Genomic DNA, 27,124 nt, shown 5'->3' with positions numbered 1-27,124 from the left:
GGAGCCCGGCGCGCGTCGGAGCCGCGCGGTGTAGCCGCTGTCATGTGCCGGGTTCCGAGCCGGGGGGGGGGGGGGGGGGAGGAAGAGAGCGAGCGTGATTGCTCTCCCTTTTGTTTTGAAGCCCGCATTTGCTGCATCAAGCAGTTGCTTTAGTACCAGCCAAACTTGCAGCTGTTCTGACCGCGCTCCGCCGAGGTAGGGAGCGCGGCCCTGGGTGGCGACTCCCGGCCGGAGGCTGCTGCGCTGGCGGCTGCCGGAGGGACCCCGAGAGAGTGTCTCCACGCAGCCCCTCCCTCCTGTGGTGACTGATTGTGTCTGTAGCAGCGGCCGTGCGAGAGTGTGTGCGCGCCCGTCCCCGCGAGCGCGGGGATGTCTGTCGTCTAGACAGGCGGCACCCTCCCTCCGTCCCCGGTGAGCCCGCGGGCCGCGGGGGGCGCGGGGGATGGGAGCAGAGGAGGAATCCGAATCGGTGGAGCCATTGCGGTCGCAGCTTTGGACATTCCTTACGGTGGTGATTTTGTTGGCTTTTTATTATTATTCCTGTCGCCGCGGTGTAATTGGGCCTGGGGAATAGACCCGCCCGGCAGAGCGGGGGTTAAGTTGACAGGCTCTGAAAAGCCTGCTCGCGGTGGCCAGTGACCCGAGCGGCCGCGGGGTGGGCTCCTGCTCTGGCTCTTCGGGACGACGAGCAGGTGACTGTCCTGGACGCGGGTCGTGGGGGCAGGGAGGGCAGGGGGTGGTGGTTCGGTCTGCGGCGGTGGAGGTCTGCGGCCCCTGAGGACCGCGAGCCCGAGCCCAGGTGCGTCTGGAGGAGGCGTCCCGGGGACCGCGGGTGTGAGTTGGGTGTATCTTAACACTGATGTTAAAAGACAATCGGGGTTCGGAACCTCTCCTCTGGTCGGCGTTGGCTCTTGGGTTTCGTGGAGTTTTCAGGGCTGGGGTTGGGGGGGCCGGTGTGAGCAGGGAGGGGGTGCGGCTTGTAAAGGGGAGGGCTGGCTGCCGGAGGCCTGTGTGTCCCCACCCCGAGGAGCGAGGCGTCGCCTCCCCCGCCCAGCTGTTTGTGTGTGTACACACCGCCCCGGCGTGTGTGTGGGGGGGCGGGGCGTGGGGGGGGCAGACCGCGGCGTAGTGGGGACGCGCGTGGGCCCGACTACCCGGTGAATCGTCCCGCCAGCCCCCTCGCGGTCCCCGTTGGGCTCCTAGTCATGTGTGTGTGTCCGCGCGCGCGCGCGCCCGGGTTACTTGGACTGGGGGTCCTGCGGCTGTGCGACCGGGGAGCCCCTGCAGTTGCGTGTGCGCGGAGTCGGCGAGGGAGTTCCGGGCTCGCGGGGGCGCGGGAGACCCGCCGTGCCTCCCTCCGCGTCCCCGATGCCCCCTGACCCGGCGGGCTGGCAGCCTACTCGGCGGCGCGGGGCGCAGGTCTGGCCGGGCGGGGAGGGGCCGCGGGTGCGCGCGTGTCGCCGCCCCCCACCCTCCCGACAGGCTCGGGTTGACCCTTGCTCCGAGGCGCTCTGTGGGTGCGCGTGCCCGCGCGCCCGCCGCTGCCTCGCGGACCCTGGAGAGGACCCGCGCGCTCTGCGCACCCCCTTCCAGCTCTTCGTCCTGGAGACCGTGGGGGCCACAGGCTGCCCGGCCCGCCGGGCCCCGGCCTGTCCGGGCGCTGCCGCCCGCGCTGCTACCCGGGTGCGCTGCGGACCGCACGCCTTCGCCGCCTTCGCCGCCTTCGCCGCCGGCTCTGTGCGGCCGGGGGATTATCTCCCAGGCTAGGGGCCAGCGCGCAAAGGGAGGAAGCCGGTGGAGCTGCGGGCCCCGCGGCGGCTGGAGTCTCGGGAGGGCGAAAGTGACACAGCACGAGCGCCGCCGCCGCCGGAGCTGGAGGAGAGAGGAAGGAGCCGCCCAGAGCGCGGGGAGGGGCCGCGGGCTGTCCGGGCCCGGTTCCTCCTGCCCAGCGCGGGGTCTGGCCTGAAGACCTCAGGAATCCCGGCTTCGAGCATGCTCAGCCGGCGCGAGGAAATTGCCAGGCTTTCAAGAAAACCCAATTCTATGGGAACAGAATGCACCGAACAAACGTTAGATGTGCAGTGCCTCAGGACGCACTCAGGTTGCCTGAGGAAACTCCCTTTGAGTATTTGACCAGGATTCGGTTTACACACAGATCATCTCTGGTGTGTCAAGTGTCTGTCCTAGATAATGTACGCTTGTACGCAGTAATTTTGTAACGCATTCTGGGGTACAGTGTCATCGGTGATTAACAGATTTCAATAATAATAGTATGTTTGTAAGACTTTACAGGGCGTTTCACCCACCCCCTGCCCCCACTTTGAATCATCACGTTTATTTAGAGGGTCCTGTGAGGTAGCGGGGTATTAACCCCGTTTTACAGATAAGCACACTGAGACTCAAAAAAGTGCCAAGGCCTCTCAGAGGGGGAAGGGCTACTTTCCCCCCTCTGTGGTCCTGTAGATTTCTCTTCTCAGCCTGTGGCTTTTAATTTAAATAATGTCCAGTGTGCGTGTGGTGGGGTGTTTTTGTTTTTGTTTTGAGAGTATGTCTTGGCACCCCAGGAAGTACTGAGCCTGAGTAAGGGGATAAATTATACTGGTATTTATTCTTCATCAAAACAATTTTGATTTGCTACCAGTTCTAATGAGAATAGCCATTAAAGAACAGAAGCCTGCACTGCTGGTATTATTGCTCATCTGATAATTTTCTAAAGGTGAATGGTTATCAGCTTTGATACATCCACCATATCAGAATCATACCTGCGTGTAATAAATCCGTATGGCGTACATGTTTATGCAACACCTGTCTGTGTTCATATGAGCATGTTCATGGATTCAGTGTCCTTACTGAATCCACAGTTCATTCTTTAGGTATTGTTTTAAAGGGTAGATCCCTGAGAAACCATCCCAGGTGATCCTCACTGCCCTCTGTATCTCCAGGAGTAGGGAAGTCCTGAAAAGAGCAAAGAGCTCCTACATGCTGGATGTATTTTTCAGAGTTCATGTACAGGAAGGTCCTCAGACACAGCCTGGAAGGTTATTAGGTTTGGCCAACTAATCATTCACTCACAACTATCTATTGAGCACCTACATGTTTCTGTATCTGGAAGTGTGTGCAAAGAAAATTGAACACATAGTCCCCACCTGCCCAAAACACATTCCAGCTGCCGAGATAAATGTAAGATTTTAAGTCCAGCATGTTTATTGAACACCTACCTTAGGCTGGATACTCTACTCTGTTTGGGGCACACAAAGATAGTATAGTAGTGGTAGCTAAGTTATAATGCAATAAAACAGATGATTCACAGCCTATGGGAGAGAACAGATCATAAATACTTTAGAGCACTCACCCTGGGACTTAGTCAGTTTCACACATGTTAGTCGGAAGGGTCTCCTAATGCCAGTTCCTTTCCAGGGCAAATGCAGGAGGGAGCAACAGAGGAAGAACAGCCTTCTGTCCCTTGTTACCCTGGACTTCAGGCTGTTTGTGCCCTCCCAGGTGGGCCTGGAGGTGTGTCCTCCTGGGGAAGTTAGGCAGCTACTGGGAAATAACCCTGAAGTCAACCAGCGGATGACTCTGCTGAGCAGTGAGGAGCTGACAAGTTGTTCTCCATGGTCCTGCCCCAGCTCTGCGGGGCCATGATGGGCTGTGGTAGGCTATCTTCAGTGATTGGCTGTGGCTTCCGTCAAGGTCTCACTCAGGCCCTTCCTGGGTTTAGTAGTTTCTGTCTTACAGGTCGGTGTGGATGTTTTACTGTGGGTCTGCTTTTTATCTGTTCATTCCCAAACTCACTCTGGAGTCCCTGACATGGTCCTCCAATTTCATCTCAGTTTTGGGGTCTACTGCCCTGGTTTTAAGGTTCTATTGTTTGCAGTTCAGATGATGAAGGAGGAAGCAGGAGATGGTAGGTAGGATGGAGAGAGAGTCCCAAGCCTACAGAGAGAACAGGAGGTTCAAACAGACGGGCGAATCACAGTTGTTGGGAATTTTCCAAATGTGATGGCATTGCTACATAACTTACCCGATAATGTGGCAGCTTCTTTTGATGTTCTTTTGGGGGGGATCCTCCACCTCTCGGCCTCGCTGCCAACTCAGTCACCTGAGCTCAGCTGTTCACATTCAGGTTTTACTCTTCTGCTCTTCTGCCCTCCTGCCTCAATCTGCACACAATTTAATTTAGAACAGTGCTGTGATGGTGGCCTCCTCCCTGAATTATCACCACGCTATCGACATCTGCCTCTTATTTCTGAATTAAACCCAGGCCAAAGCTGTGGTTCAGAACAGGGAGGGAAACAGATACATCTCCAGATCCTAGGCACCCACACCTGGGAAGGGTCTTACCCATGAGCTGATCTCCATGTGAAGACCCTGAGGCCAGTGAAGGTGAAATGACTTGCCCAAAGTCACTGGGAGCCCTTGGCAGAGTGGGACAAGAAAGTCCAGATTTTGATGCCTCGTTCAATCTTCTTTTTCCATACTGTGATGCTTTCTGAAAAAAATGGGGTTCTTACTTCCCAAAGAGTGAGACTCCTACCTCTTCTCTGCTCTCCTCTGGTTCTGAGAAAGGCTCTGGAATTCACGTCTTAGTCTTGAGGTTCCTTTCCTTTGAGACTGCCCTTCCCTGCCCTACCTTTCGTCTTTGGCATCCAGGAATCGGGCTGAGGGCATAGATTTGTGGGAGGTGGTAGGCTTGGGGGCTTCCCAGTGCACTTGGGTTTGGTCTTTGGCTTTCCCTTCCTGTGGCGGGGTCCTCAGCAACCTCCTGAAAGTGTTTGCAAAGCTGTTATGTATGTGCATTTTTCTAGGAAGAGGACCCGTAGATTTCATTGGCTCTTCACCTGACTCAGTAAGGACAGAAACTACTGGTGGGGGTAGTGGAGTTATGCAGGGGTTGGTTGGCACTGGAGACTACACTTGATTTGGGTTTACAGTTTGTGAAGTAGTTCAACCAAGTGATCTCATCTCCTTTTTACCATAGCCCTGCCAGGCTGTCAGCATTATTCCCATTTTGCATACGAGTAAATTGAGCCTCCAAGTTTAGTGACACTCCTAAGTCACAAGGAAGAAGTAGAGCAGGGATCTGAACCCGGGTCTTCAGACTTCAAATCCAGTGCCTAGGGCTGGGATGGTCCATTGTGTCACATCATCATTACAGTTTTGTGAGTGGAGTGCTTCCAAGTTTTTAGAACTTTTTATGTCCACCGTTGGCTCATATCCAGCATGGAGTCAGACCCAAGTGCTGACTAACTTATTCAAGGATGGGATGGATAAAGTAGGGGTGACAGTTATCATAGCAATGATATGTGGTTGGGGCCAGTTGGGATGATTTTGTGGAAGAGGTGAATTTGGGAGTGGGTCTGGGGTCTTGGCGGACCTAGAATAGATTTTCAGTTGGGCCAGTGGCCCAAAAGTCTGTAAAGGGGAAATTGTGTGGTGAACACAGTGGTTGAGAAAGTTCTGAGGGCTTTGTAGTACAACAGTCAAGGGGCACCTGCTCTAGAGTCGGAGATTGGGGAGGGCTTCCTAAGGGAGACAACACAGGAGCTGAAAGCGAATGGATGAAAAGAAGAAACCAGCAGGAGAAGAGACGGAAGCGAGAAGGAGCAGCGTGTGCCTAGGAGGGGCGACCTGAGGCTGGGCATAGCCAGGGATTGCAGCAGCAAGGTCCAGTTCAAAGGTGGAGAGGCAGACAGGGCACAGATCCAAGGAGTTTTGTGAGCCTGCCTGAGGACGTTGGCTTTTAGACTGCAGGTAGAGCACGGAGGATGGGGCTTTAAGCAGAGCTGAGGCATGCTGCCCTGGATCAGAAGGGAATGTGACCTGGAGCCCTGGAATCAGGAGGCCACTGGGCTGATGAGGCAATGACAGGTTCCATCCAGGATCCAGGTCGCAAGGGATAAGGCCTGGAGCCAAGGCCATGTGTAGGGGGAAGGAGGCAAGGCTATACATTAAAAACATTTGGGGGCTAAAGTCTGCAGTGATTGTTTAGCTTAGAGGAATAAAGGAGAAGTCCCAGTGACTCCCAGGTTTCTGGCCTCACTGATGGGATGGATGGTAGCCTTTACCCAGGTGTGAACTTCTGGTTGTCGGAGCAGGTCCACTGAGGTTGGGGTGAGAAGGAGGGCCGCTTGAGCTCCATGGTAGATGCATTGGAGTTGAAGCGCGGGTGGGAGAGTCCTGTGGAGCTGGCTCACAGACCATGCAGCGTGCAGGGTAGCAGCCTGAGGGGGATGTGTGGGCAGGAGCTACAGCTGTGGGAGTGGGAATGAGCTGCTAGACGGACCGCGATGGGGCTGCTGGAGACAATAAAAGACCTCTTCCTTCCATTGTCGGAGAATCCTTTGTCATGCCGGGGCCGCTGGGGCCGCCGGTCGTCAGGGAAGCCGGGCGGGGATGCTGTGTCATGCTGGAGGCCCAGCTGGCAGGATCCAGCGACAGCTGAGAGCACATCAGCTGGGAGCCTTTAGAGTGAGGGGAGACGCGTTTTCATTTTTAACATCCGCCGCGAGCAGAGCCCTGTTCCAGGCGCTCAGGGCGGGAGCAAAGGGCAGGGAAGGCTGGCCCCTGCTTCCAAGGAGCAGGCAGTGTGGCTGCTCCCAGATGGGGACACCGGAGGCCACAACAACGCTTTCACTCCCTGCGCAAGTACTAGAGTACGATTGCAATAGCAGAGTGTTGCAGATACTTCTCTTCTTGCCGCACTGCACTTTTAGAGAGCTGATGTGTTTTAGGCAGAGCTCCAGTCTTTTCAGTTTTGGATCTTCATGGGCCTGAACGAGTGCCTGGCACATGTAGGTGTCGCACCTACATTTGTGGATCTGCAGGGATGTGGCCAGAGTTAATTGTTTGGGGTGGGAGGCCAGCCAGGGAAGGTTCTTGTGAGCAAGTCCAAAGAGGGTATCCAACACTGAGTTAGAATATTTTTAGTACCATCGTGGAGTAAAAATCTTGAAAATCATCCAATTACCAAGCACCTAGAAACGCTATATAAAATATAACTATCCTTTCAAAGAAGAGCCGAGTTCATAGAACGGAAGGGAAATACCCAGGGGACTCAAAACTGAGTGTGGACAGTCAGCTTCCACTTGGGCTAGGCCAGTCCTGGGGGTTGGGTGGTTGTGGGGGTGTGAGGGGTGGTTGCTGGTCTCAGAACCAAGGGAGGTTGAGTCTTGGCAACGTCTCCTCCAGGAGACGAGACAGGAGTTGGAATGGAGGGCCCCCCCTAAACTGGGCCCCTGCAAAGGTTTGTACACTTGGAGAAAGGATGGAATAGACGTCAGCCCATTGGCATGGAGGTGGGGGAGGGGCAGCTTGGCAATCTTGGCCTGGATTTCCCCACACTAGTGGGGAAAAATCAGCCCTGGAAACTAGAATACCTCAGGCCTGTTACGGCTTTGGATGTCCACTACAAATGCGGTCTAGAGTCCCCAAGAGGGTGAGTTAGCGGATAAAGCCTCCAGGAACCAGGGTCCCCCAGCCCATGGCTCTCAGCTCCCAGGGGCACCAGGAAGATTCTGGGGCTCCTCACCCTTCATGGACTTGAGTCTCCGCCACCTTGGAGAGACTGCTGAAGGACCCAGGTGGCCTGAGTGAGTGAGGAGGAGGAGAGAGAGGCCTGAGCGGGAACCTTTCAAAAGGGCCTTCAAGACAACTACACGCCAGTGGAGGGGTGTGCAGGGCCTGTGAAGGGCTATTCCTGCCCCAGGGCTGCATCTCTTAGCAGAAGCCTGCAGACAAACCTGTCCAAGAAGGCCAGAATGTTCTCCCCTACCATTTACTCGGGACAAGTCCTTACCGAGGCTTCTGTCCAGATTCCCCCGAAGGGTGCTGCCCTATGCAGATTCCAATTTCTACTGGTCCCCCAGACTGTGTACCACATCATCTCCCCCACGCCCAGGTTCCTAGAACTTTAAACTTGGAAACACCTTAGAGTTACCCATTCGGTCTCCTAGCTGGTGTGGGAATCCTGGCTTATCTTGCCCCAGTGCTTCCCGCATGCCAGGAGCGTCCTGCTCTACGAGGCAGCCCCTTCCCTCACTTGAAGCCTTTTGCAGTCGGAAAGGCCTTACATAAGCCTCAGGCAGCCTCCAGCCATTTCCCCCCATTGCCCCTTTGGCTGTTGTGAGAGATGTTTTCCAGGCCCTTCACCATCCTGTTGGCTTCTCCTGGAAGGGCCTTAATTTGTCAAGCTAAGATTCTGTGAGCGAGCGTCCAGCCAAGTCGCATCCTAACTTACTGAGCACAGAGGGAGCTTTTGCAGATGGGTGCGAGCTGAGCTGAGCTGAGCTGGCTGCATAAGGCACAGTCTGTGACGTAGAAGTTTGGAGAATCTTTGGCTCAGTGCTTTTCAGATTCATATGGAAGAAGCAACAGCATACACTGCAAGTTCCTTCCTCCAACACCCAGAATATATTTCAGCTTATAAGTAAGTGACTCTGGGATCTGATGCAGGGAGCTGACGTTAATCCATCTATTTATGATGAGCCAGGCACAGTGCTAGGCGCCCTCTGTATGCCTCCCTAAGTAAAAGTAACGTCTGTGAGGGAGAGAGACAGAGAGGCAGAGACATGGAGATGACTAACAGTCGTTGTGACAGTTGAGCCCCAAAGTTATTCAGAAAGAATGTGTGTGGTTCCATCCGGGCTGGGTGGAGCTCACATTCCCAATGCTGTTCCCTTTTAGGGCCTGCCTCCCGGGGTAGGCAATGTCATGATCTCACCGCTGTGGCTGAGAAGCCACAGGCCTTTGCCATATGCGTGGATCATTAGCTGAGACACTTAGGCGTTTGAACTGTGAGATTAAGAGTGTCCGCTGGAGAATCCACATCTTGATGCGTCACCAGATTGGATGGTGTTCACAGTCAGAGTGTTTCTTAGAGCACGTAGTTTATCTGTCTTGGGGTCTGTCTGCAGTGCCCTGGGCTGTCCTCCGGTAGCAAAAGGCCTTCTGCTCCTTTGCATCTCCAGGATGGTTGGGGTCTGGGGGGTTCATAGATACCCCAGGCACCGTGTTGAGTTCTGTAGAACATGAGCTGCCTGAGCAGTGAGGTTGCCTCAGCCAGCTGGATGTCCAAATAAGCTCCGCCAGTTTCACACAGGGCCTCTGCTGACAGGGCCCAGTGTCGAGGGTCAGGGATTCTGGGAAAGCACCCAATTTCTCCTCTTTCTGCTCCCAAAGTTGTTCCTTCTGCTCACATTCTGCTGGTTTGCCTCCAACCTTTGAGCTTAAGGCCCTTACCTCTGTTAACATTTGGCTCAGTTTAGCAGGCAGGCATCAGGCACCTGCTGTGGGACAGATGAATTCGGGGAACCTGGTAGGGTCCCTACGTCCCATCTTCGTTTTGGTGGGGAAGACGGAATGGCCCCATGTTCGTGTAATGTGGGGGAAAGAAAAGTACGCTGAAGCAGCCAGCACAGGGCGATTATACTTTTTTGTCCAAATGCAGCATGTTTGAGAGTGAAAGGAGGTTATTAATAATCACGTTGGGACACAGACATCACCTGGGCCGGGTGGGAGGGGCGGCTTATGGCCACATGGAGCAGGGATGTATGTGTGGGTCACACCTGACACTGTCATCAGTCATTTATACTACAGGAGGCACAGGGGGATGACGGACGATGGTGCCTACAAAGAAACTGGCAACTGTTTCCCCATTTTGCTGAGGGGCTAGAGAGAAAAGCATTTTCCGTGGGGACTGTGGGCTCAAAATTCTGACGGGTCTGTTTCCAGCCCTAAGGATCTATGATCTGTCTCACCATGATCTCAGTTTTTGAGGTTGGAGTTGGAGGTGGAAGTTTGGAGAGATGAAGACTGGCTTGTAGGATGTTCTTGGCTACAGGTAAAAGAACACCGGACTCACAGGGCTTAAAAAACAAGGTGTTTACAGACTAACACAACCAGAAGTCCGAAGGTAGGGGTTCTAGGGTTGGTTAATTCAGTGGGTCGGGGATCATTTCAAGGACTCATTCTAACCTTACAGGCAACCGTTTTCAGCATTTTGGCCTTTGTCCTCGGGCTTGTCCCCCCATAGTCACAGGATAGCTGCCCCTGCTCCACACATCACGTTCTCATGTAACTGTGTCTGAGGGCGGGCAGGAAAGTGAGTTTCTCCTTGTGTTTTAATTTATCAAGCATGGAGACCTTTCCCAGAATCCCCCTGCTAGAATCTCCAGCAAACCCCTGTTGAAGAGAAATGGGTGGCTACTTATGCCTCGGCTCCATGGAGGCTGAGAAAGCAAGTCTTGGTGTTTTCTGCCTCATCTACAGGAAGAGGTGAGACTGCTTGTAAGGGAGTGGGGAGGAGAGTCATGGTTGGGTGAGCATTGATTAATGTTTGCCTCAACAGATTTCAGTATGATTTTGTTTATTTATTTGGGGGAGTTGTCTGCTTTATTGAGAAATAATTGTTTATACCTCAGTATAATTGAAGTTAAAAAAAAAAAATGCACCCCCTGGCTCTGGCAACTGATCCGCTTTCTTTCACTATAGTTTTGCCTTTCTTAGTAATTATTATTTCTTAACTCCTGGGTATCGTTGGGGCATAGGACCCCAGGTGTCCCGTGATGCCTTTTGCATGGCCTCGGTAGGTGGGTTCCAGGGCCTCTCCCCACCAGCAGCCCCTCTCCTCTCCCACCACTGGGGCCAAGGGGAGACCTGGCAGACAGAATTGTCCAGAGGCAGGGAGCCTAGGTTTCGGGTGGCCCAGACAGCAGGACTAGAGATGCCTGAGGGGCTGAAGCTCTGGTTGGTTGATGGCAGACAGCGGTCACCTTTGAGGGTAGCAATGAGGTTGGAAGGGGAAATTGCTCCTTAGTGTGGTGGGATACCTTGGGTCCGGCAGAGTCTTGTCTGTACTGATTGGGAAGTCAGGCCCTAGCGGTGGACACTGTCTTCCCTTCCTCAAACCACTATCCCCTTCATACAGACAAACAGCCTGGGCCATAGGTGCCTGCCAGTCCCCTGGGGCCAATCCATCCCCGCTTGGGTCTTTATACACTCTGCTAATTTGGTCAATTTTGTCCTCCCCTCCACCCCAGGACTTGGTCTGTAAATCTTTAGGGCACTTGGCACTTGCTGTCACTCCCATCATTCCTTGGGGCCTCACCTGACCTGTTCTCTGAGATCGTAAGCACCTTGATACTATCCTAGTCTGAGTCCTCTGCAGATAGATTATAGGACTAGGGCACTGCCTGCCACAGGGTCCGCGCTCCGTGAAAAAAAACATTTTTTTACAGCAAAGTACATACTTGTAGAATGAGGAAAGGCGCTTGCTCATCTTGGCCATCTCTCCAGATTCAAAACCAGATCGTTGTGGCACAGCATGGTGCCCTGCATGAGCATTTATAGATCTCTACGTAATCCTTCCCTAAAGAGGAAGAAAGGTAACCCACCATGCTGTTAGGGGTTGAATTGTAACCCCTGTACATTGAATATGACTGTATTTGGAGAAAAAGATCTTAAAGAGATAATTCAGGTAAAAGGAGGTCCTATGGGTGGGCCCTAAACCAATACGACTGGCATCCTTAAAAAAAGAGGACATAAGGACACAGGGAAGATGCAGGCCCAGGACATCTGGGAGATGAGGACACAGGGAGAAGGCGGCCACCTGCAAGTCAAGGAGAGAGGCCCCAGAGGAAACCAACCATGCTGTCCTTTTTTTAAAAAAAGATTTTATTTTATTTATTTGAGGGAGAGAGTGAGAGAGAGAGAGCACAAGAGGGGGTAGGGTCAGAGGGACAAGCAGACTCCCTGCTGAGCGAGGAGCCCGATGCGGAACTCGATCCCGGGACTCTGGGATCATGACCTGAGCCGAAGGCAGTCGCTCAACCAACTGAGCCACCCAGGCGCCCTCAACCATGCTGTTCTTAATCTCGGCCTTCTAGCCACTAGATCTGTGGGAATATAAAGCTCTCTTGTCTAGGCTTACACAGTCTGTTGTCATGTGATGATACCCAAGCTACAACTCCAGGCGTGTGTGACTCCCAAACCTGGACTTTTCTCTCTGAGCCGCTGTGTTTGGACGGCAGGGAAGATGTCTGTCAACCCAGGGATTGAACAGGTGGTAGTTCTCCTGAAAACCCTGGGGCAGTTTATTTGTTAGGTGTTACAGTGATAAGTGCTTAGTGAGCACTTTACTTGTGTTATGTTAATTAGCCTTCACAGCCTCTCTTCTATAGTTGAGAAAAGGAAGGCACAGAGAGGTTAAGTAATTTACTCTCGGTCACACAGCTCATAGGTGGTTTAGTCAGTTTTGCTCGAGTTTTGCCTCGGAAGCATCACACACCGAGATTGACAGGTTGTGCTGAGGTTTCACCGTGGTGCTCTCAAAAGGTCACTGGTCTCAGGTCTGCCACTGGTGACCTGGGTGACCTTGGGCAAGTCACATCACAGTTGATGTTTTCTCCCCAGTGACCTCAGGGATTGGATGAGAAAGTATCTAACATGCCTGATTGTCTTCCTCTGAGGTTCCCAGTGCCAGGCCCCGTGCCAGAGGCAGGGATTAGATCCTCAGCATGGACTGGCACACAGAAGGAAAGACCCCTGTGATGCCATCTTTGGCTTTTGCCCACACCTAAAGCAGCAGCTCTGGATCTGCCTGATTTGGCCATTCAGACCTATGGTTTGGCAGTTTTCTCCCTCCCTATAGAATTAATTTTTTCAATAAGGTAGACATTATCTCCACCCCATGCCAGGCCCCATTCTGGGTGTTTGAAGGATGTGGGCTTTGAGTTAGATCCACTGAAGGGTATGGGGAAAGGGTTGCTGGGGAGTGGTGTAATGCGTTTTCTTCCTCTGGGTGAAACAGACATGGTTGACTGCGGCCTCATTCGTGCCAGAGAGAAACCAGCCACAGGTTGAGCCCAAGTCCTCTGCATCTTGGCCCTATCTATCTTGTTTCCATTTCCCTGTTTGACCCCGGTAGACAGCAGGTGAGGGTGAAGGCGAGGACAGGGTGGTGGCATGGCTCTGGGATTCTGTGGGCTGAAAATGGGGCAGTAAGAACAAGAAGGAGGTAGGCTGGGCTGCTTATGGACACTGTCGGGGACCTGGTTTTAACCTTGACAGCCCAGCTCCTGGTTTATCCTCATAGGGTTTTAGTGATTTTAGTTACCCCATTAGAGCCAAGTTTACTTAACATATCTGTAATGGATTTCAGAATCAGAAAAGCACTAAGTGTCAAGTTTCTAGTTCCCCCGTGGCCTGCTTGTGGCCTCCACAGTCCCCGAATCCCAAGCTCTGGCTCCAGCATTCAGAGGCCAGGAAGAGGCTGTGAGATCCCAATGGGTGCATGGACACCGAGCAGGCCTGCTTGCTGTGGACGGTGGCTGTCCATTATCACCTCGGTGCATGTCCTTGTTGGTGGCACCAGGGTTATTACTCCTGGTGTTCTTGGGAGCTGGCAGGGCTAATGTGCTTCTGCCAATGGGGACACTGAAGCAAGAGAAACCAAGGTGACTTGGCCAAGGTCACATATCACATTTTCCGGTGAGAAAACAAATTAAGGGACTGGTTCACCATTCAGGAACCACCCTTAACTTTTATGCCTTCAAGTAAGGCATTCATCCTACTGATGGAGTATAGGCTGATTTTCTTTTCTTTTTTTTTTTTAAAGATTTTATTTATTTATTTACTTGAGAGAGAGAGAGAAACAGCATGAGAGGGGATAGGGTCAGAGGGAGAAGCAGGCTCTCCGCCGAGCCGGGAGCCTGATGTGGGACTCGATCCCAGGACTCCGGGATCATGACCTGAGCTGAAGGCAGACGCTTAACCATCTGAGCCACCCAGGCGCCCTATAGGCTGATTTTCAATTGAGTATCTATGACTTGTAAAACATTACAACTTGTAAAAAATTTAAAACATTTAAATGTGTATCAAAGGGGAAGAAAAAGCTAGTACATGGAACTTGTGATTGCATTATTGCTTAACAGGATGCTAAGTTTAATAAAAAAGTCAGTACCAGGTCAATAATAATATTACAGCTGATACGGGTGTGACTGACAACTCCAAGGTCATGAATTTTAGGAAAGGCTGCATAAGCAAGTTGGGTTGGGTTTATGTCACTTGGCATTGGGACAGTTTTGAATAATACATGTTCCATTTCAGCCCGAGGCTGCCTCTTTTCATGTAACAAGTGTGGGTTCCTAAATATTTATTCATATAAAACATTTATGTATATGGCTGTAATTTGTAGTCACAAAAGATAGTCATTAACTAAAAACAACCTTAGTAAATATTTTTGTAAAGCAAAGAGTCCTTTTATACAGTCTCCAGTTCTTTTCAAAAGCACCTGTTTTGCAAATTTAGACTTTTTAAACCATAACTTCTGTCATCCAGGATTTTGATAACCAGAAACTTTTTTTTTTTTTAAAGATTTTATTTATTTATTTGAGACAGAGAGAATGAGAGAGACAGAGAGCACATGAGAGGGAGGAGGGTCAGAGGGAGAAGCAGACCCCCCGCCGAGCAGGGAGCCCGATGCGGGACTCGATCCCGGGACTCCAGGATCATGACCTGAGCCGAAGGCAGTCGCTTAACCAACTGAGCCACCCAGGCGCCCAACCAGAAGCTTCTTAATTGGCACCAGAATAACCTTAGCACAATGACAGTTAATACATTTAATTGTCAGAAAGATCTTAGCATCTCATGTGCTACAATAAAGAGTGTTCTATTTGACATCCATTCCCCAACCAATAATAAATACTCTTGTCTAAAGTTAACTAAGGGGTACATTTTAGATCTAACTCATTCCAAAAAAAAAAAACCTGTCATAGTTTTGCTGCTCAAATTCAGGTCATCTGTAAGAGTTATCTTGAAGTTGAGATAATGACTTACCACACTGGACCCAACGTTTTTAGGCCAGTATTGTCTCTTCCACATTGTGAGCAATGGTGACCATATTTTCTGAATGAAAAAATCAGGACGTGCATTTGAATATTTGAAATCGGGACTTCTCTCAACTGTCATCTTATGTCTGATTTGGGACTCTGGGGTCTCATTCTCAAATTTGTTTTTATGCTCATACGAATTCAAAAAAAAATTTTTTTTTGATAGAAAATATTGGCCTTACCTCCAGAGACATACTTTCTCTTTTCTAGTTTCCCCCAAAATATCTTAGCTCCTTATGATTCTGCTCCCATTACCATGTGTGTATGGGGTTTCCTCACCACCAAGCAATTCCCTGACACCAGCTGGGTATTCTACAATTCAGCTGAATTCTGACACTGTCTACCTGGAGATAGGGTCCGATCTCACAGGTTAAGGGCTCAGTCCTACAAGACACCCCCCGCCACCACCACCCTCCAAACACACCAAATTCAGACACTGTACTTCTGACTGGCTATAGATTGGAGGTTCCAATGACTCTGCTCCTTAAGTTCCATTAATTTGCTACAGTGGCTCACAAATCTCAGAGAAACATTTTGCTTACTAGGTGGATATAACTCAGAAACAGCCAGATGGAACAAGGTATATAGAAAGGGCCCAGAGTTTCCATACCCTCTTGAAGCACGCTACTCTCCCCTAATCTTCATGTGTTCACCAACCCGGAAGCTCTTTGAACCCCATCCTTTGGGTTTTTAGGGAGGCTTCATTACATAGGCATGGTTGATTAAATCATCGGCCATTGGCAACTGATTCAACCTCCAGCCCTTCTTCCCTCCCCCAAAGGTCCAGGGGTGGGACTGAAAGTTCCAACCCTCTAATCACAGGGCGGTTCCCTGGCAAGCAGCCCCATCCTTAGGTGCTTTCCAAGAGTCTCCTCTTTAACAGAAACCCACTTCAGGTGGAAAGGGGCTTATTAGGGATACAAGACCTTTTTCTGTCATAAATTCCGAGGGTTTTAGGAGCTCTGTGCTAGGAACGGTAGATGACCAAATCGATGTCTCTTATTATAAATCACAATATCATACTCCTTTCTTAACATAACAGAATGTTAAATCTGGGGCCTGCATTCCCATCCCATCCCCCCAATTCCTAACAAACAAAAGAATATTTTCCTGTGTTACCTGTGGAAGCGAATAACTTTGTGACCCGAGCAAATGGTTGACATTTAAGAGCCTATTCTAGTTTGTATTGCTGTGTAACAAAGCACCCTAAAATTGAGTGACTTAAATGATGACAGTTGTTGATTCTGCTCATGAGTCTGCCATTTGGGCAGTGCCCAGCAGGTGCAGCCTGCCTCTGCTCCACACCGTGGGCACCGTGTCAGCTGGGCTCGCTCAGGCAGCGCCCTGGAAGATCCGTGTCCAAAATGGCTCATTCCCGTGGCTGGCAAGATGTGCTGGCCGTCGGTTCTTCTCCATGGAGCTGCTCGGGCTTCCTCAGAGCACGGTGGCTGGGTTCCAAAGTCAATGTCCCAAGAAACAGGAAGGAGAAATGGCCGATTTCTTAAAGGCTTGGCCTGGACGCTAGCTCACTTGTCGCTCCCACATGCCATTGGTCAAGCGGTCCCTGCGTCTGAATTCCAGGAAGGGACAGAGACCCCGCTTCTTGATGCGAGCAGGGTCAGTCGTTCTGGGGGCCATGTTTAAACCACAAGAACTGGTCTCACAGACCCTCACTGAGGTGCGGATTTCATCTGCTGGTCACCATGGTGTGTGGAGGGATGAAGAAAGGAATGTTTCTAAAACCCTGTTTGTTTGGTTTGAATTCAGTATAGTGAGTGAGTGTTTTATGTGAAGTCCCTTTCATATTATAGTTCTTTAACAAGTGGCTTGCCCTTGTCGTGGGTATGGGGGAGGGGCTCCATTTAATAATCACTCCCGGAACTCACTGAAATCAGGAAGCGCAGGCCCGTGGTTCTCCTGGGTGGGAGCCTTCCCCCCGAGTGGCATCCCCACTTAGCAACCTTCTCGGGGCAACCCTACGGTGACAAGATCCTGTGCTGGTGGCTGGGGGGCTATCGAGAGGAACCACGGGACACCCCTCCCCTGTGCCTCACCTTCAGGGAGCCCAGGGTGTGTGTCATAGATGGAAAGCAATGGCCTCAGGGTCACTTTTTCTCACAGCGTGCTCTTCGACTGGCAGAACACCACAGAGCATGATCTGAATGCAGGGTTGACTACTTCTCTCTCCCTTTCTGGGCTCTCGGTTTTCGAACTGGCCTGGGAGGTCAGAGATCTGGGTTCCAGCTGTCAAATAACTCCCCACTGTGTCTTCCTCATCTGTAAAGTAGGGCATTTGGTCTAGGCCAGGGGTTGGCAAGCTATGGCCCACAGACCCAAGCTAGCCTGATGCATGTTTTTCTTTTTTTTTTTTTTTTAAGATTTTGTTTATTTATTTGAGAGAGGGAGAGAGAGAAGCAGATTCCCCGCTGAGCAAGGAGCCCGATGCGGGGCTCGATCCCAGGACCCTGGGATCATGACCTGAGCCGAAGGCAGACGCTTAACCGACTGAGCCACCCGGGCGTCCCCCAGTGCCTGTTTTTCCGAGTGAGGTTTTATTGGGACACGGTCACACCTGTGCTGTGTGTGTGTCTTGGTTTCCCCTGGCTACTTGTAGCTAAGACCATATGGCCCACAGAGCCTAAATACTTATCCTCTGGTACTTCACAGGAAGTCTGTGGACCCCTGGTCTAGGATAATGGTTTTCAAACTTCATCTTAGCCACAAAATTCTTTCTTCCAATAACTTTAACGTTTTTATTTACCAATAAGTCAATTCCAATATTTACCATGTGCCAGACACTGTACCAGGTGCTTTAACATTATTAACTGATTTAATCCTTATAAAAACCCGATGAGGTGGGTATTATTATCATCCCCATTTTAGAGAAGAAAAAATTGAGACAGAGTTAACGGAGAGTTTAAGTAACTTCCCTAAGATCACACAGCTAATGAGTAACAATGGCAAGATTCAGATTCAGCAGTCTGGCTCTAGAATCCATGGACGTACCCACTGCTCCGCTTCGCTGCTCACTGGCGGTCTCCGTGAGAACTGGGTAGAACAGAGCCATCTGGCTGGAACTGATGTGGGGATGATCAGCATCTTCCCCTCATCCCTTGGCTCCACTCTCTGCAGCCCACAGGGTCCTTGGGACCATAGCTGATGATCTCAGCAGGCTATAAGGGTAGCAAATTATTAAGGTCCTAAGCTTGTAAAGGGGACTTTAGCTTGTTCTGTCTTCAACAGGAGGCATTGACCCTGGTTTTTGGGAACTTGGGCAGGCCAGGACTTGTAGAGAGCACTCTTCTCAGGAAGTGAGGACTCCAGACAAACACCATTTCTAGACCACGATCATAATTATGCCCAATAAAAATGAGTACTCAGAGACCCAGGTCCCTATTTCAGAACAATCACTGGAAGAAGGCATCTTTCAATTAATTGCAATGCCCCAAACAAGTATTAAAACCAATAAATCTATTTGGAGCCAGTTCCTAGGGCCAGAGTGATTTACTTCAGAATGGAGCCATAAAATTCAGCAAGGGCTGACTTCCCACACTGAATGTCACCTTCCCAGCTCCCTCCTAACAGCAGCTGGTAACTCCTCCTACTGGGGGAGTTAGAAGGTTAATGGCAGCATTTCCTGGGAAGAGGGGAGCCTGGGGCTACAGGGGGGCCCTTGGGGGTCTTCCCTGTATGCAGATTAGCTGTCTTAACTAAACCCTTCTTTCCCATAAGTGGGGAGTCTGCAGGGATGAAATACAGCCTTCCCTACCCTTTGGCGTGGAAGAGCCAGGGGAGGTGAGGGTGACTCACTTTTACTGCCAATGGAAAGCTGACCTTGACCTTGGTGGCGGTTTGAAGGTGACTGGAATCTTGGGGGAGTTTATTCTTTGGTGTTTGGCTGGTCTCAGCAATGTCATCTATTTAGTTTGGTGATTTAAGAGGATCCCTGGTTCTTAGTGGACCCCCACCCCTGCCCCCGTCCCTGGCCAGTAGCTTCTCTGCTCTGTACAGAGGGGTCTGCCCTATTCTGAGGTTTCTGCTGTTTCTGCCTTTTCTCCTAGGCTTGTGTCCCTACCTGCCTCAGTCCCTACCTGCCTACCTTGGGACCCCCAAGGGTGTGTAGGGTAGGCTCTTCCCAGCTGCTCCCCTCCTGCCCCAGGTCCCTGGCCCTGCCTCCTCCCCCAGCCAGCAGCGCACTGCTTCCCTGATTCCCCAAAAATGATGAAAGAATCTTCCTAACAAGCAGGAATCCCAGTTCCTTCTCTGTTGGGAGATTTTTGATTTGGGGGAGAGGGGCTTAAAGTCTTCAGATTGGTTTTGGCTACTTTCAGGCCACTTTGCTCTCTCATGTTTTATCCATATTGGTTTTTTCCTTCTTCTCATGAGCCCCCACTTCAGAAATGCTCCCTCCCTGTGGTCCTGCTCTTTTGGGCGTGACCAGAGTCCATCCTTGGGAGGCCCAGAAGCCCAGAAGGTCCCAAAGCGAAAGGGGCTTTTGCGGGAGCGGGTGGTATTCCTTCTTTTCCCAAATGCTTGCCTGCCACCTGAAATGGCAACAGGGGCCTTGCAGGCCTGGGGGGTGAGACCGCCCATGTGGGGACGGCCACAGGTCCGTGCCCCAGTCCTGGAGCAGCTCCATGTGCTACAGATGGCCCCTCCCCAAGCCCTGATAAGGGTCTCCAAAGCCTGGCTCTCCTCTAGATTCTCCTAGAAGAATATTTGACCTCATTCCCCTAATAACTAACTAGACAGAAAGCAGCAGGTCCTTGAATAAAATGAAGCTGTTTAATTTGGGGGGATATTTTGGGAAATAGAAGCTTGGTTCTCATTGAAGTTACCTCATTAGTACATGTAGGTTTTTAACAACTTAAAAACGTTACCGAAAATGTGGTGTCATCATTGAATTAAACATACACTTAAAATCTTAAAAAAAAAAAAAAATTTAAAGAGAAGAATTGCCACCTCATCACTTGAACATTGTGTTAATTTTTGCATTCGGTCCCTTTCCCCCTTGAATGGCAATTGGCTGCCTTGCAGGTATGTTAAATAATTTCGCGTACTTAATTGGCCTAGGTTTTTCACTTGTTTCAAGTCCTGTTTCTTGCTGCTGCGCCCCTGGTTTCCATAGACCAGAGCTCTTGTGTCACTGCAGACTGTCCCCTTTTAGTTTGTGCTTCCTGGTTGTCCGGGCCTTTTCCATCCCTCCTCCGGAGGGAAACAGCTGAGACATCGCCAGGATTGTCATACTCTTAAATAACACCAACTGCCACTCATCTGTGTCATATTTTATGAATTTACCAAGAGCGCTCATGCCTCAGATGTGGGCGGGCAGGTATTATTGTCACCACAAAGATGCTCCGAGAGATTAGGTCTCCCACAGGACTTCACAGCTGATACCGGGACCAGAGGCCACATTTTCTCCCTCTCCATCTCGTGCTCTTTCTACCCCACCACAGAACCAGCCACAGACACAGACCGGTCTTTGAGCTTTAGTTCTGTAAATTGGGGTAATAATAGTGCTCTTTCATTGGGCCACTGCAAGGCTGAAGTGGGCTGTGACATGTGCTTAGGACAGTGCTTGCTGAGAGAGCTCTTAGGAGGGGTAGCAGGAGCCCCGTTATGTGCTGGACACTTTGGAGGACAGATGGATGGTGGCTCAGGCACACCATCCAGAAATGCAGATAAAACCCCAGCCCAGAGAACCGTCATGCAGGGTGGGAAGATTGGGCCCGTGTGTGTGACCTCCTGACCGTCTCACGGTCTGACACCTGTGTCTCATGGCCCAGCCTCCGGAGGTCACCGCCTTTCTTTTGCCAGGGCAGGTCGACCAGCAGGCCAAGGATGAACATGAGGTGGCTTATAGAGCGGAACTAACCATGGTTTGCGGGAACACAGTGCTCTTTAGCCAGGGATCTTGGCGTGCTCTGTGGGCTTTTTAACCTCAGCGGTGCTGCCAGCCCATTTCACAGACCGAGGCTGTGGCCACCAGGCATTCTGGCTCCCAGCCTTGCCTCACATGCTACCCTGTGTCACCGAGCACACACACACACACACACACAGGTTCAAACCACCAACAGGGGAAGTGTGTGGTATGTGAAGGAAGGGGAGTTCGTTCATTCATTCAGCTGGCATGCACTACAATACCCTGAACCCCAGTCTAGCTGCTGGGGGTGCAAGCTGTGGGCAGGACTGAACCTCCTAGAGCTCTCTCACCGCAGATGAGTGCATGCTATGAAGGGGAATAAAGCAGGGCCAAGGGCCGGAGGTCTGGGAGAGGAGTGGTGACCAGAGGGTAGTAAGGGCAGAGTCCTGAAGGAAGTGGGGGGGGGCGGTATTTGGGAGGGTCCAGAAGCATTATCTGCTTGAGGAGCTTGGCCACTGGGACAGAGGGCACTGAGCAACGGGGAGGGGGCAGCCAACGGGCAGCGAGGCCCCAGGGGCCAGATCTTGCATGGACATGGATGAACTTGAACTCAGCTGTAATGGAGGAGGCCTCTGGAGGCTTTGAAGGATGTGGTCTGCAGGGTGTGATCTGAAAGCGTGGGGCTTGGATTGTTACCTGGGGAGGGAGCTCTCCCTTCCGACCTTAGCACAGGGCTGTGGCTTGGGAACCTCCCACATCTCCTGCATTTCTGGCTTATCCAGGAACCTCTTGCTTTGAACCCTTGAGGAAGGCCTCCCCCATTCTGGACATTGCAGCGATCTAGGGACTGACATACCCCTCCCCAGAATGCTGGGTCCCAGCCCCTGCGGCTGTGTGCTCTTGCAGAATTCCGTCTCCCACCTGTGAGCTTCTGGGACTCGGTGCATCTTTGTGCTCCTCTCTGTGAGCAGCACAGAGTAGGCCTCCCCAAAGCTGGTAGGCAAGAGAGGAGGTAAATCCCGCAGATTAGGGGGCCAGCACCTCAGGGGAGGCACTTAGAAGGGAAGGAGTTATTTTCAGGGCCAGGATGGGCTCTCGAGGGTCAGGGGTCGTGGATCGGGGGTGGAGAGGTTGGTCTTGTCGTGACACAGCAGGGACATCAGGGACGCCCTTCCCATGCTGTGGACAGTCACCCCATTCCACTGCTCAGTTTTGGAGATGGCAGCTGGGATGGCAGCTGATGCCTCAGGGCCAGCCTCTTCCTCTCACTTGCCTCTTTGAGAAGTGTTTCCCTTTGGGGTGGGGGTTCTGGTTCTTTGTCTCATCCAGAAGGAGATGGTAGCTTTGGAATGGCTACAGAAATCCCCTTGAGGACAGCTCTGGCTAGATGACAAGACAGGGACTTTTTGGAAGGGATAAGTAATGCCAGAGCCTAAAGGACAGGACTTCTGGCACCCCTCTTTGTCTAGCAATACCCCACAACCAGGAGCCCACTTAGGTCAAGGCCTGGCTGAGAGACTGTAGATTTGGATTTGGATTCAATCGTTACATTTTTTTGAAAGAAGATTTATTTATTTGAGAGAGAGAGAGAGAGCACAAGGGGCAGAGGGAGAGGGAGACAAGCAGACTTCCCAGTGAGCAGGGAACCCTACTTGGGGTAGGACCCTGAGATCAGGACCTGAGCCAAAATCAAGAGTCGGATGCTTAACCAACCAAGCCACCCAGGCGCCCCTCAATTGATAAATTTTTTGAAAGTCTGTGAAACAGATAGTCAAAGAGTTCATAGTCTCATTTATTCAAAAGACGTACTCAATAAGTAATATTGAGCGCAACTATGCACCAGGCTTTTTTCTAGGAGCTAGGAACATAGCAAGTGAACAAAACAGACAAAAACTCTTGCCCTCATTGTCTGATCTTGTAACAAGAGGTCATCTGTAAAGAAAGACCCCTGGAATCTTTAAACAGTAACACCTGGAGTTCATGTAGGCATTGGTTTAAGGATCTTTAGCTTTATGATGGAGAGGCAGGGATAGTGGGGGCAGTCAGGATGCTCAGGGAAGCAGGAACAGTGCCGTGGGAGGCCACTCTTGTGATATGGCAGGTGTCAGGGAAGAATGAGATTCTGTTTACAAAGTTGAACTTGTAAATAGCTATTTATGAACATGTTGATATTGCAGAGGTAACTTATCCACCACGGATGTTCTGATGGGCCAAGTGATACTGAGTCTTTTCTTTGTGTCCTGGTACATGGGACTGCTAGGAAGATGTGCTCCCTGCTCTAGGGACTGACGTGGTTAAGCAATTTGTAAACACAGGCAAGTCTGTTCAGAGTCATCTCATGTGGCTGGGCCTGAGAGCTCTGGAAAGAGCTTGGTGAGAGCAGTCAGGGAAGGCTTCCTGGAGGAGGTGGCTCCTAGTCAGAAAGAAGTGGGCAAGGTGTTCTCAGAGGTGGTGACATGTGAGCATGGCTGTGTCTCTCGGGCAGTCTGATCTGTTACAGTGGAGTTGGCGGTGGGAGTGGGGTTGGAGGTTTGAGGGCAGGGGGCAAGGGGCAGTGCAGACCAGTGGGGGCTTGACTGGTCCGTGGAAGGTTTTGCAGCAAAGGAATAACCTGGTAATGGTGGTGGTTTTGAGTACTTAAGGGGTCAGCAATGATGAAAGGGAACTGGGAGCAGAGGAGTGTGAATCCAGACAACCAGGGTCCTATCCAAGAAGTCACAGGGTCAGGGATAAATCCCTCACTCTTTGTGTGCCTCAGTTTATCTCATCTGTAAAATGAAAATAAGATTTTTAATCCTGGCTATTTCACAGATGAGTTGTGAGTCTTCGCTTTAAGAATTGATGTTACAATGCTTTTAAAAAAGAAAGTAAACTGTTAATTCAAGAAAGAAATCCAGGCTCCTGGTGTCAGGATCCCCTTCTCACTTCGGCTTTCTGTGCCTAGGAGGCAGCGAGAAGTGAGAGAGGAATCTCATACGCTTGCAGGTAAATGACATGGGCCACGCATCAGAGAACCGAGGAGGGGGGAAGTAGCCCAGCAGCATGCTGCCTAGCTTCCGCAGGTCATCCTCACACCACCCCCTGAGGAAGGGAACTGATAGGACCCTGAGCCGGAGCTGCAATCCCAGGGTCACACAGCTCATTGGCAGTGGAGGCTGGCAGATGAAACAGGGCCCTGATGGTCTCTCCTGTGTTAGTCTGTGAGGACTGCCATAATGAAGTGCCACACACTGGGGGCTTCAAACACACAGATTCTTTTTCTCACAATTCTGGAAATGGCAAGTCCAAGATCAAGGTGTTAGTAGAGAGGATTTCTCACGAGCCTCTCTCCTTGGCTTAGCGACGGCCACGTCTTGCTGTGTCCTCACATCCTTCTGTGCGTGTCTTTGTCCTGATCTCCTCTTCTTCTAAGGAAACCAGTCATGATGGATTAGGGCCCACCCTAATGACCTCATTTTACCTTACTTATGTCTTTACAGGCACCATCTCCAAATGCAATCATATTCTGAGGTAGTGGGAGTTAGGACTTTGACGTATGAAGGGGGGGTGAGGGGACACAATTCAGCCTACAGCACATTTATTCAGAATTCCAGAATGTGCCCTTTTGAGTGGAAAGGCACACTCCTGGAGGCAAAGAGGGTGAGAGTTGTGCAGTTTCTGGGGGCTGCCAGAGACTTGATTTGGGGGCAGGGGGGCCCGTTGAGAGATGGACAAGGAGAACACAGACAGACGAGTGAGTGGTCTAGGCGCCCAGCAAACTTGAATTAGAGTCACTTAAGTAAACTTCATAAACGAAAGAACCCCTAAACTTCAAAAAAGTTCAATTAACTTGCTTTTTTTTTAAGATTTTATTTATTTATTTGACAGAGAGATAGAGCCAGAGAGCACAAGCTGGGGTACGGGGTGGGGAATGGCAGAGGGAGAGGGAGAAGCAGGCTCCATGCTGAGCAAAGGCCTTGATCCTAGGACCCTGGGATCATGACCTGAGCTGAAGACAGACGCTTAACCGACTGAGCCACCCCAACCCCCAATTAACGTGCTTTACAAAAGATTTCATAACAGGTTCCCTTTACATACCCAACCTCACTGGTATACTTAGAAAAGTGATTTTGATTTAACAGCATGTGATTAAAGTACTACATTTTCAGAGCCTAGCCATTAAAAGCAGGAGGGACAGCCTGTAATTAAGATTTTGCTGAACCTTCTTCCTCTGAAGACCAGTTCAGTTCACAACAGCTGACAGTTAAAGCAGCTGAGACACTCCTGGGCCTCCAGGGCCTTCTGCTCTAGCTAAGTGTGTGCGGGGACCTGAGCGGCCTTGGGGAGGGCGGCACTGACCACCTGGCCCTTGCCTGGGCTGGGTCACACCTCCTGCTGCCCTAGGGGCATGCCTTAGATCTCTGTCGGCAGCAACCTAGTCCTTGACTCGTCACACAGGGGCAGGGATTGGTCCCCAGTCGGTTAGAGGGCAGGGAGACAGACGGGTAAATCTGGAGTGTTGGCCAACCCTCGTGTGAGCAATTTCAACCTGTAAATATTTGACTCCCCTCACCAGAGCTGTAAACATGGCCAAACTGACCGACTAACTTCCAGTCCTTCCTGTAAGTGGAGCACATGGCCCGACACAGGGGAGGAAGCAGAGATCTGAATGAGGCCCCTTACCCATTCCCGAGGGGTGCCATGGTGAGGCTAAGAGGGGAGAGCTTGTATAACCAGGGAAGAACGTGTGTGACCGATCCATTTGCAGGGAAGCATGTCCTGATTCTCAGAGCGTGAAAGCCAGCGATGACTAGAAAGAAGAACACTTGTCATCTGGGGCAGAGGAGACTGGGGTTTAATAAAGCCAGTTGCTTTCTAGGTGTTAGATTCTGAGGCTGCCCTCCCTTCATGAATTTTTTTTTTTAAGATTTTATCTATTTATTTGTCAGAGAGAGAGAGAGAGCATAAGCAGGGGGGAGCGGCAGGCCGAGGGAGGAGCAGGCTCCCCCCTGAGCAGGGATCCCGATGCAGGACTCAATCTCAGGACCCTGGGATCACGACCTGAGCCGAAGCCAGACGCTTAACCAACTGAGCCACCCAGGTGTCCCCTTCCTTCATGAAATATTGAGAAGCTACTGTGTACCAGAACTGTGCTGTGTCCTGAGGAGATGGTCTCCTCCAGCCAGAGAGCCTTCAGAGGTGGTTGTAGAAAGTCAAGTACTGATGAATCACTGAACTCTCCCTCTGAAACTAATAATACACAATATGTTAATTAGTTGAATTTAAAGAAAATAAAATTTTTAAAAAAGGTGGTGAATTACCATAATAATTTTCTGTTAAGACATTCTTGCATTCCTAGCATAAATTCAACTTGGTCAAGATACATTTTAAAACACATTGCTAGATTGCCTTTGCTGGCTTTTTTGTTATTGTATGTGGGTTGTTTTTTTCTTAATATATATGTTAAGTTCTTAGATGACATTAGCCTACAATTTGTCTTCTTGATTGTTTTTTGAATCAAGGTTATACTGTGCTAATAAAATGAGTTATCAAGTGTGGAAAAAAAAACAAAACAAAAGAAAATCAAGGGGGCGACTGGGTGGCTCAGCTGGTTAAACATCTGCCTTCGGCTCAGGTCATGATGCCGGGGTCCTGGGATCAAGTCCCACGTCTGCAGGGAGCCTGCTTCTCCCTCTCCCTCTGCCTGCCGTTCCCCCTGCCTGCCGCTCCCCCTGTTTGTGCTCTCTCTCTCTTTCTCTCAGATAAATAAATAAAATTTCAAAAAAATTAAAAAACTGATTAAAAAAAAAAAAAAGAAGGTCAAGTATTTTGTCCCTGCCCTGAAGGGATATGCAGCCTAGGGGAGGGGACAGACATTGGCACACAGAGTGAAGAGAGAAGCCCAGGGTCTGGGGGTTTCTGGAGGGGGCCTCGTTTAGCTTGGGGAATTTAGGGAAGGCTCCTTATGGAAGGGTTGAATATGTTGAGAGTTAAGTCAAATGGTGGGGGGGAATCAGTCTGACCAAGAGGTGGGGAGAGGAGTGCTTAAGGCAGAAGGCACATGATGTGCAAAGGCCCCGTGGTAGAATATGCACATGGGTGGGGGTGAGTCAGCTACTTCTTAGGACACAGACTTGGAGGGAAGTGGTGGGGGGCGAGGACTAGGGCTGGAGAGATGAGCAGGTCCCCTGGGCTGGGGGACCACAGTTCTGGGCAGTCTGGACATGGCCCTACCCCTTCGCATGGTGTTCTGAGGGCTCATTCGGACCCCTCATTGACATCCAAGCTGGATTTGTTCTTTGATTCTGCTGTGAGGTTTGGATGGGCTTCCTTGTCCTTCATACTAGGCTGCCTGGTTGTTTTCTGAGCTGTGGCTACCTCTGCCCCTTCATGC

At 50.9% G+C, this 27,124-nt stretch overlaps 1 protein-coding gene across 12 annotated transcripts in view; it reads left to right on the top strand.

Annotated features, from left to right (window-relative positions):
- The window catches only part of CTIF (cap binding complex dependent translation initiation factor), a 287,368-nt gene that overhangs the window by 488 nt on the left and 259,756 nt on the right, over nt 1-27,124 (top strand). Inside the window, exon 1 of one of the 12 annotated variants that reach the window (XM_081801257.1) lies at nt 256-508. The exons of 9 other annotated variants lie outside the window; for them this stretch is intronic. The gene's annotated coding sequence lies outside the window, so the exon portion shown is untranslated. Of the gene's footprint in view, nt 1-255; nt 693-27,124 lie in introns of those variants that run through there. 2 more of the 12 variants (XM_081801258.1, XM_081801256.1) reach the window with 2 other exon arrangements.

Source organism: Leptonychotes weddellii, chromosome 13 (assembly GCF_054177405.1).
Source record: "Leptonychotes weddellii isolate Sample4059 chromosome 13, ASM5417740v2, whole genome shotgun sequence".
Classification (NCBI taxonomy): domain Eukaryota; kingdom Metazoa; phylum Chordata; class Mammalia; order Carnivora; family Phocidae; genus Leptonychotes; species Leptonychotes weddellii.
The sequence above is the reverse complement of the archived record's forward strand: the minus strand, read 5'-3'. Positions and strand labels throughout refer to the sequence as shown.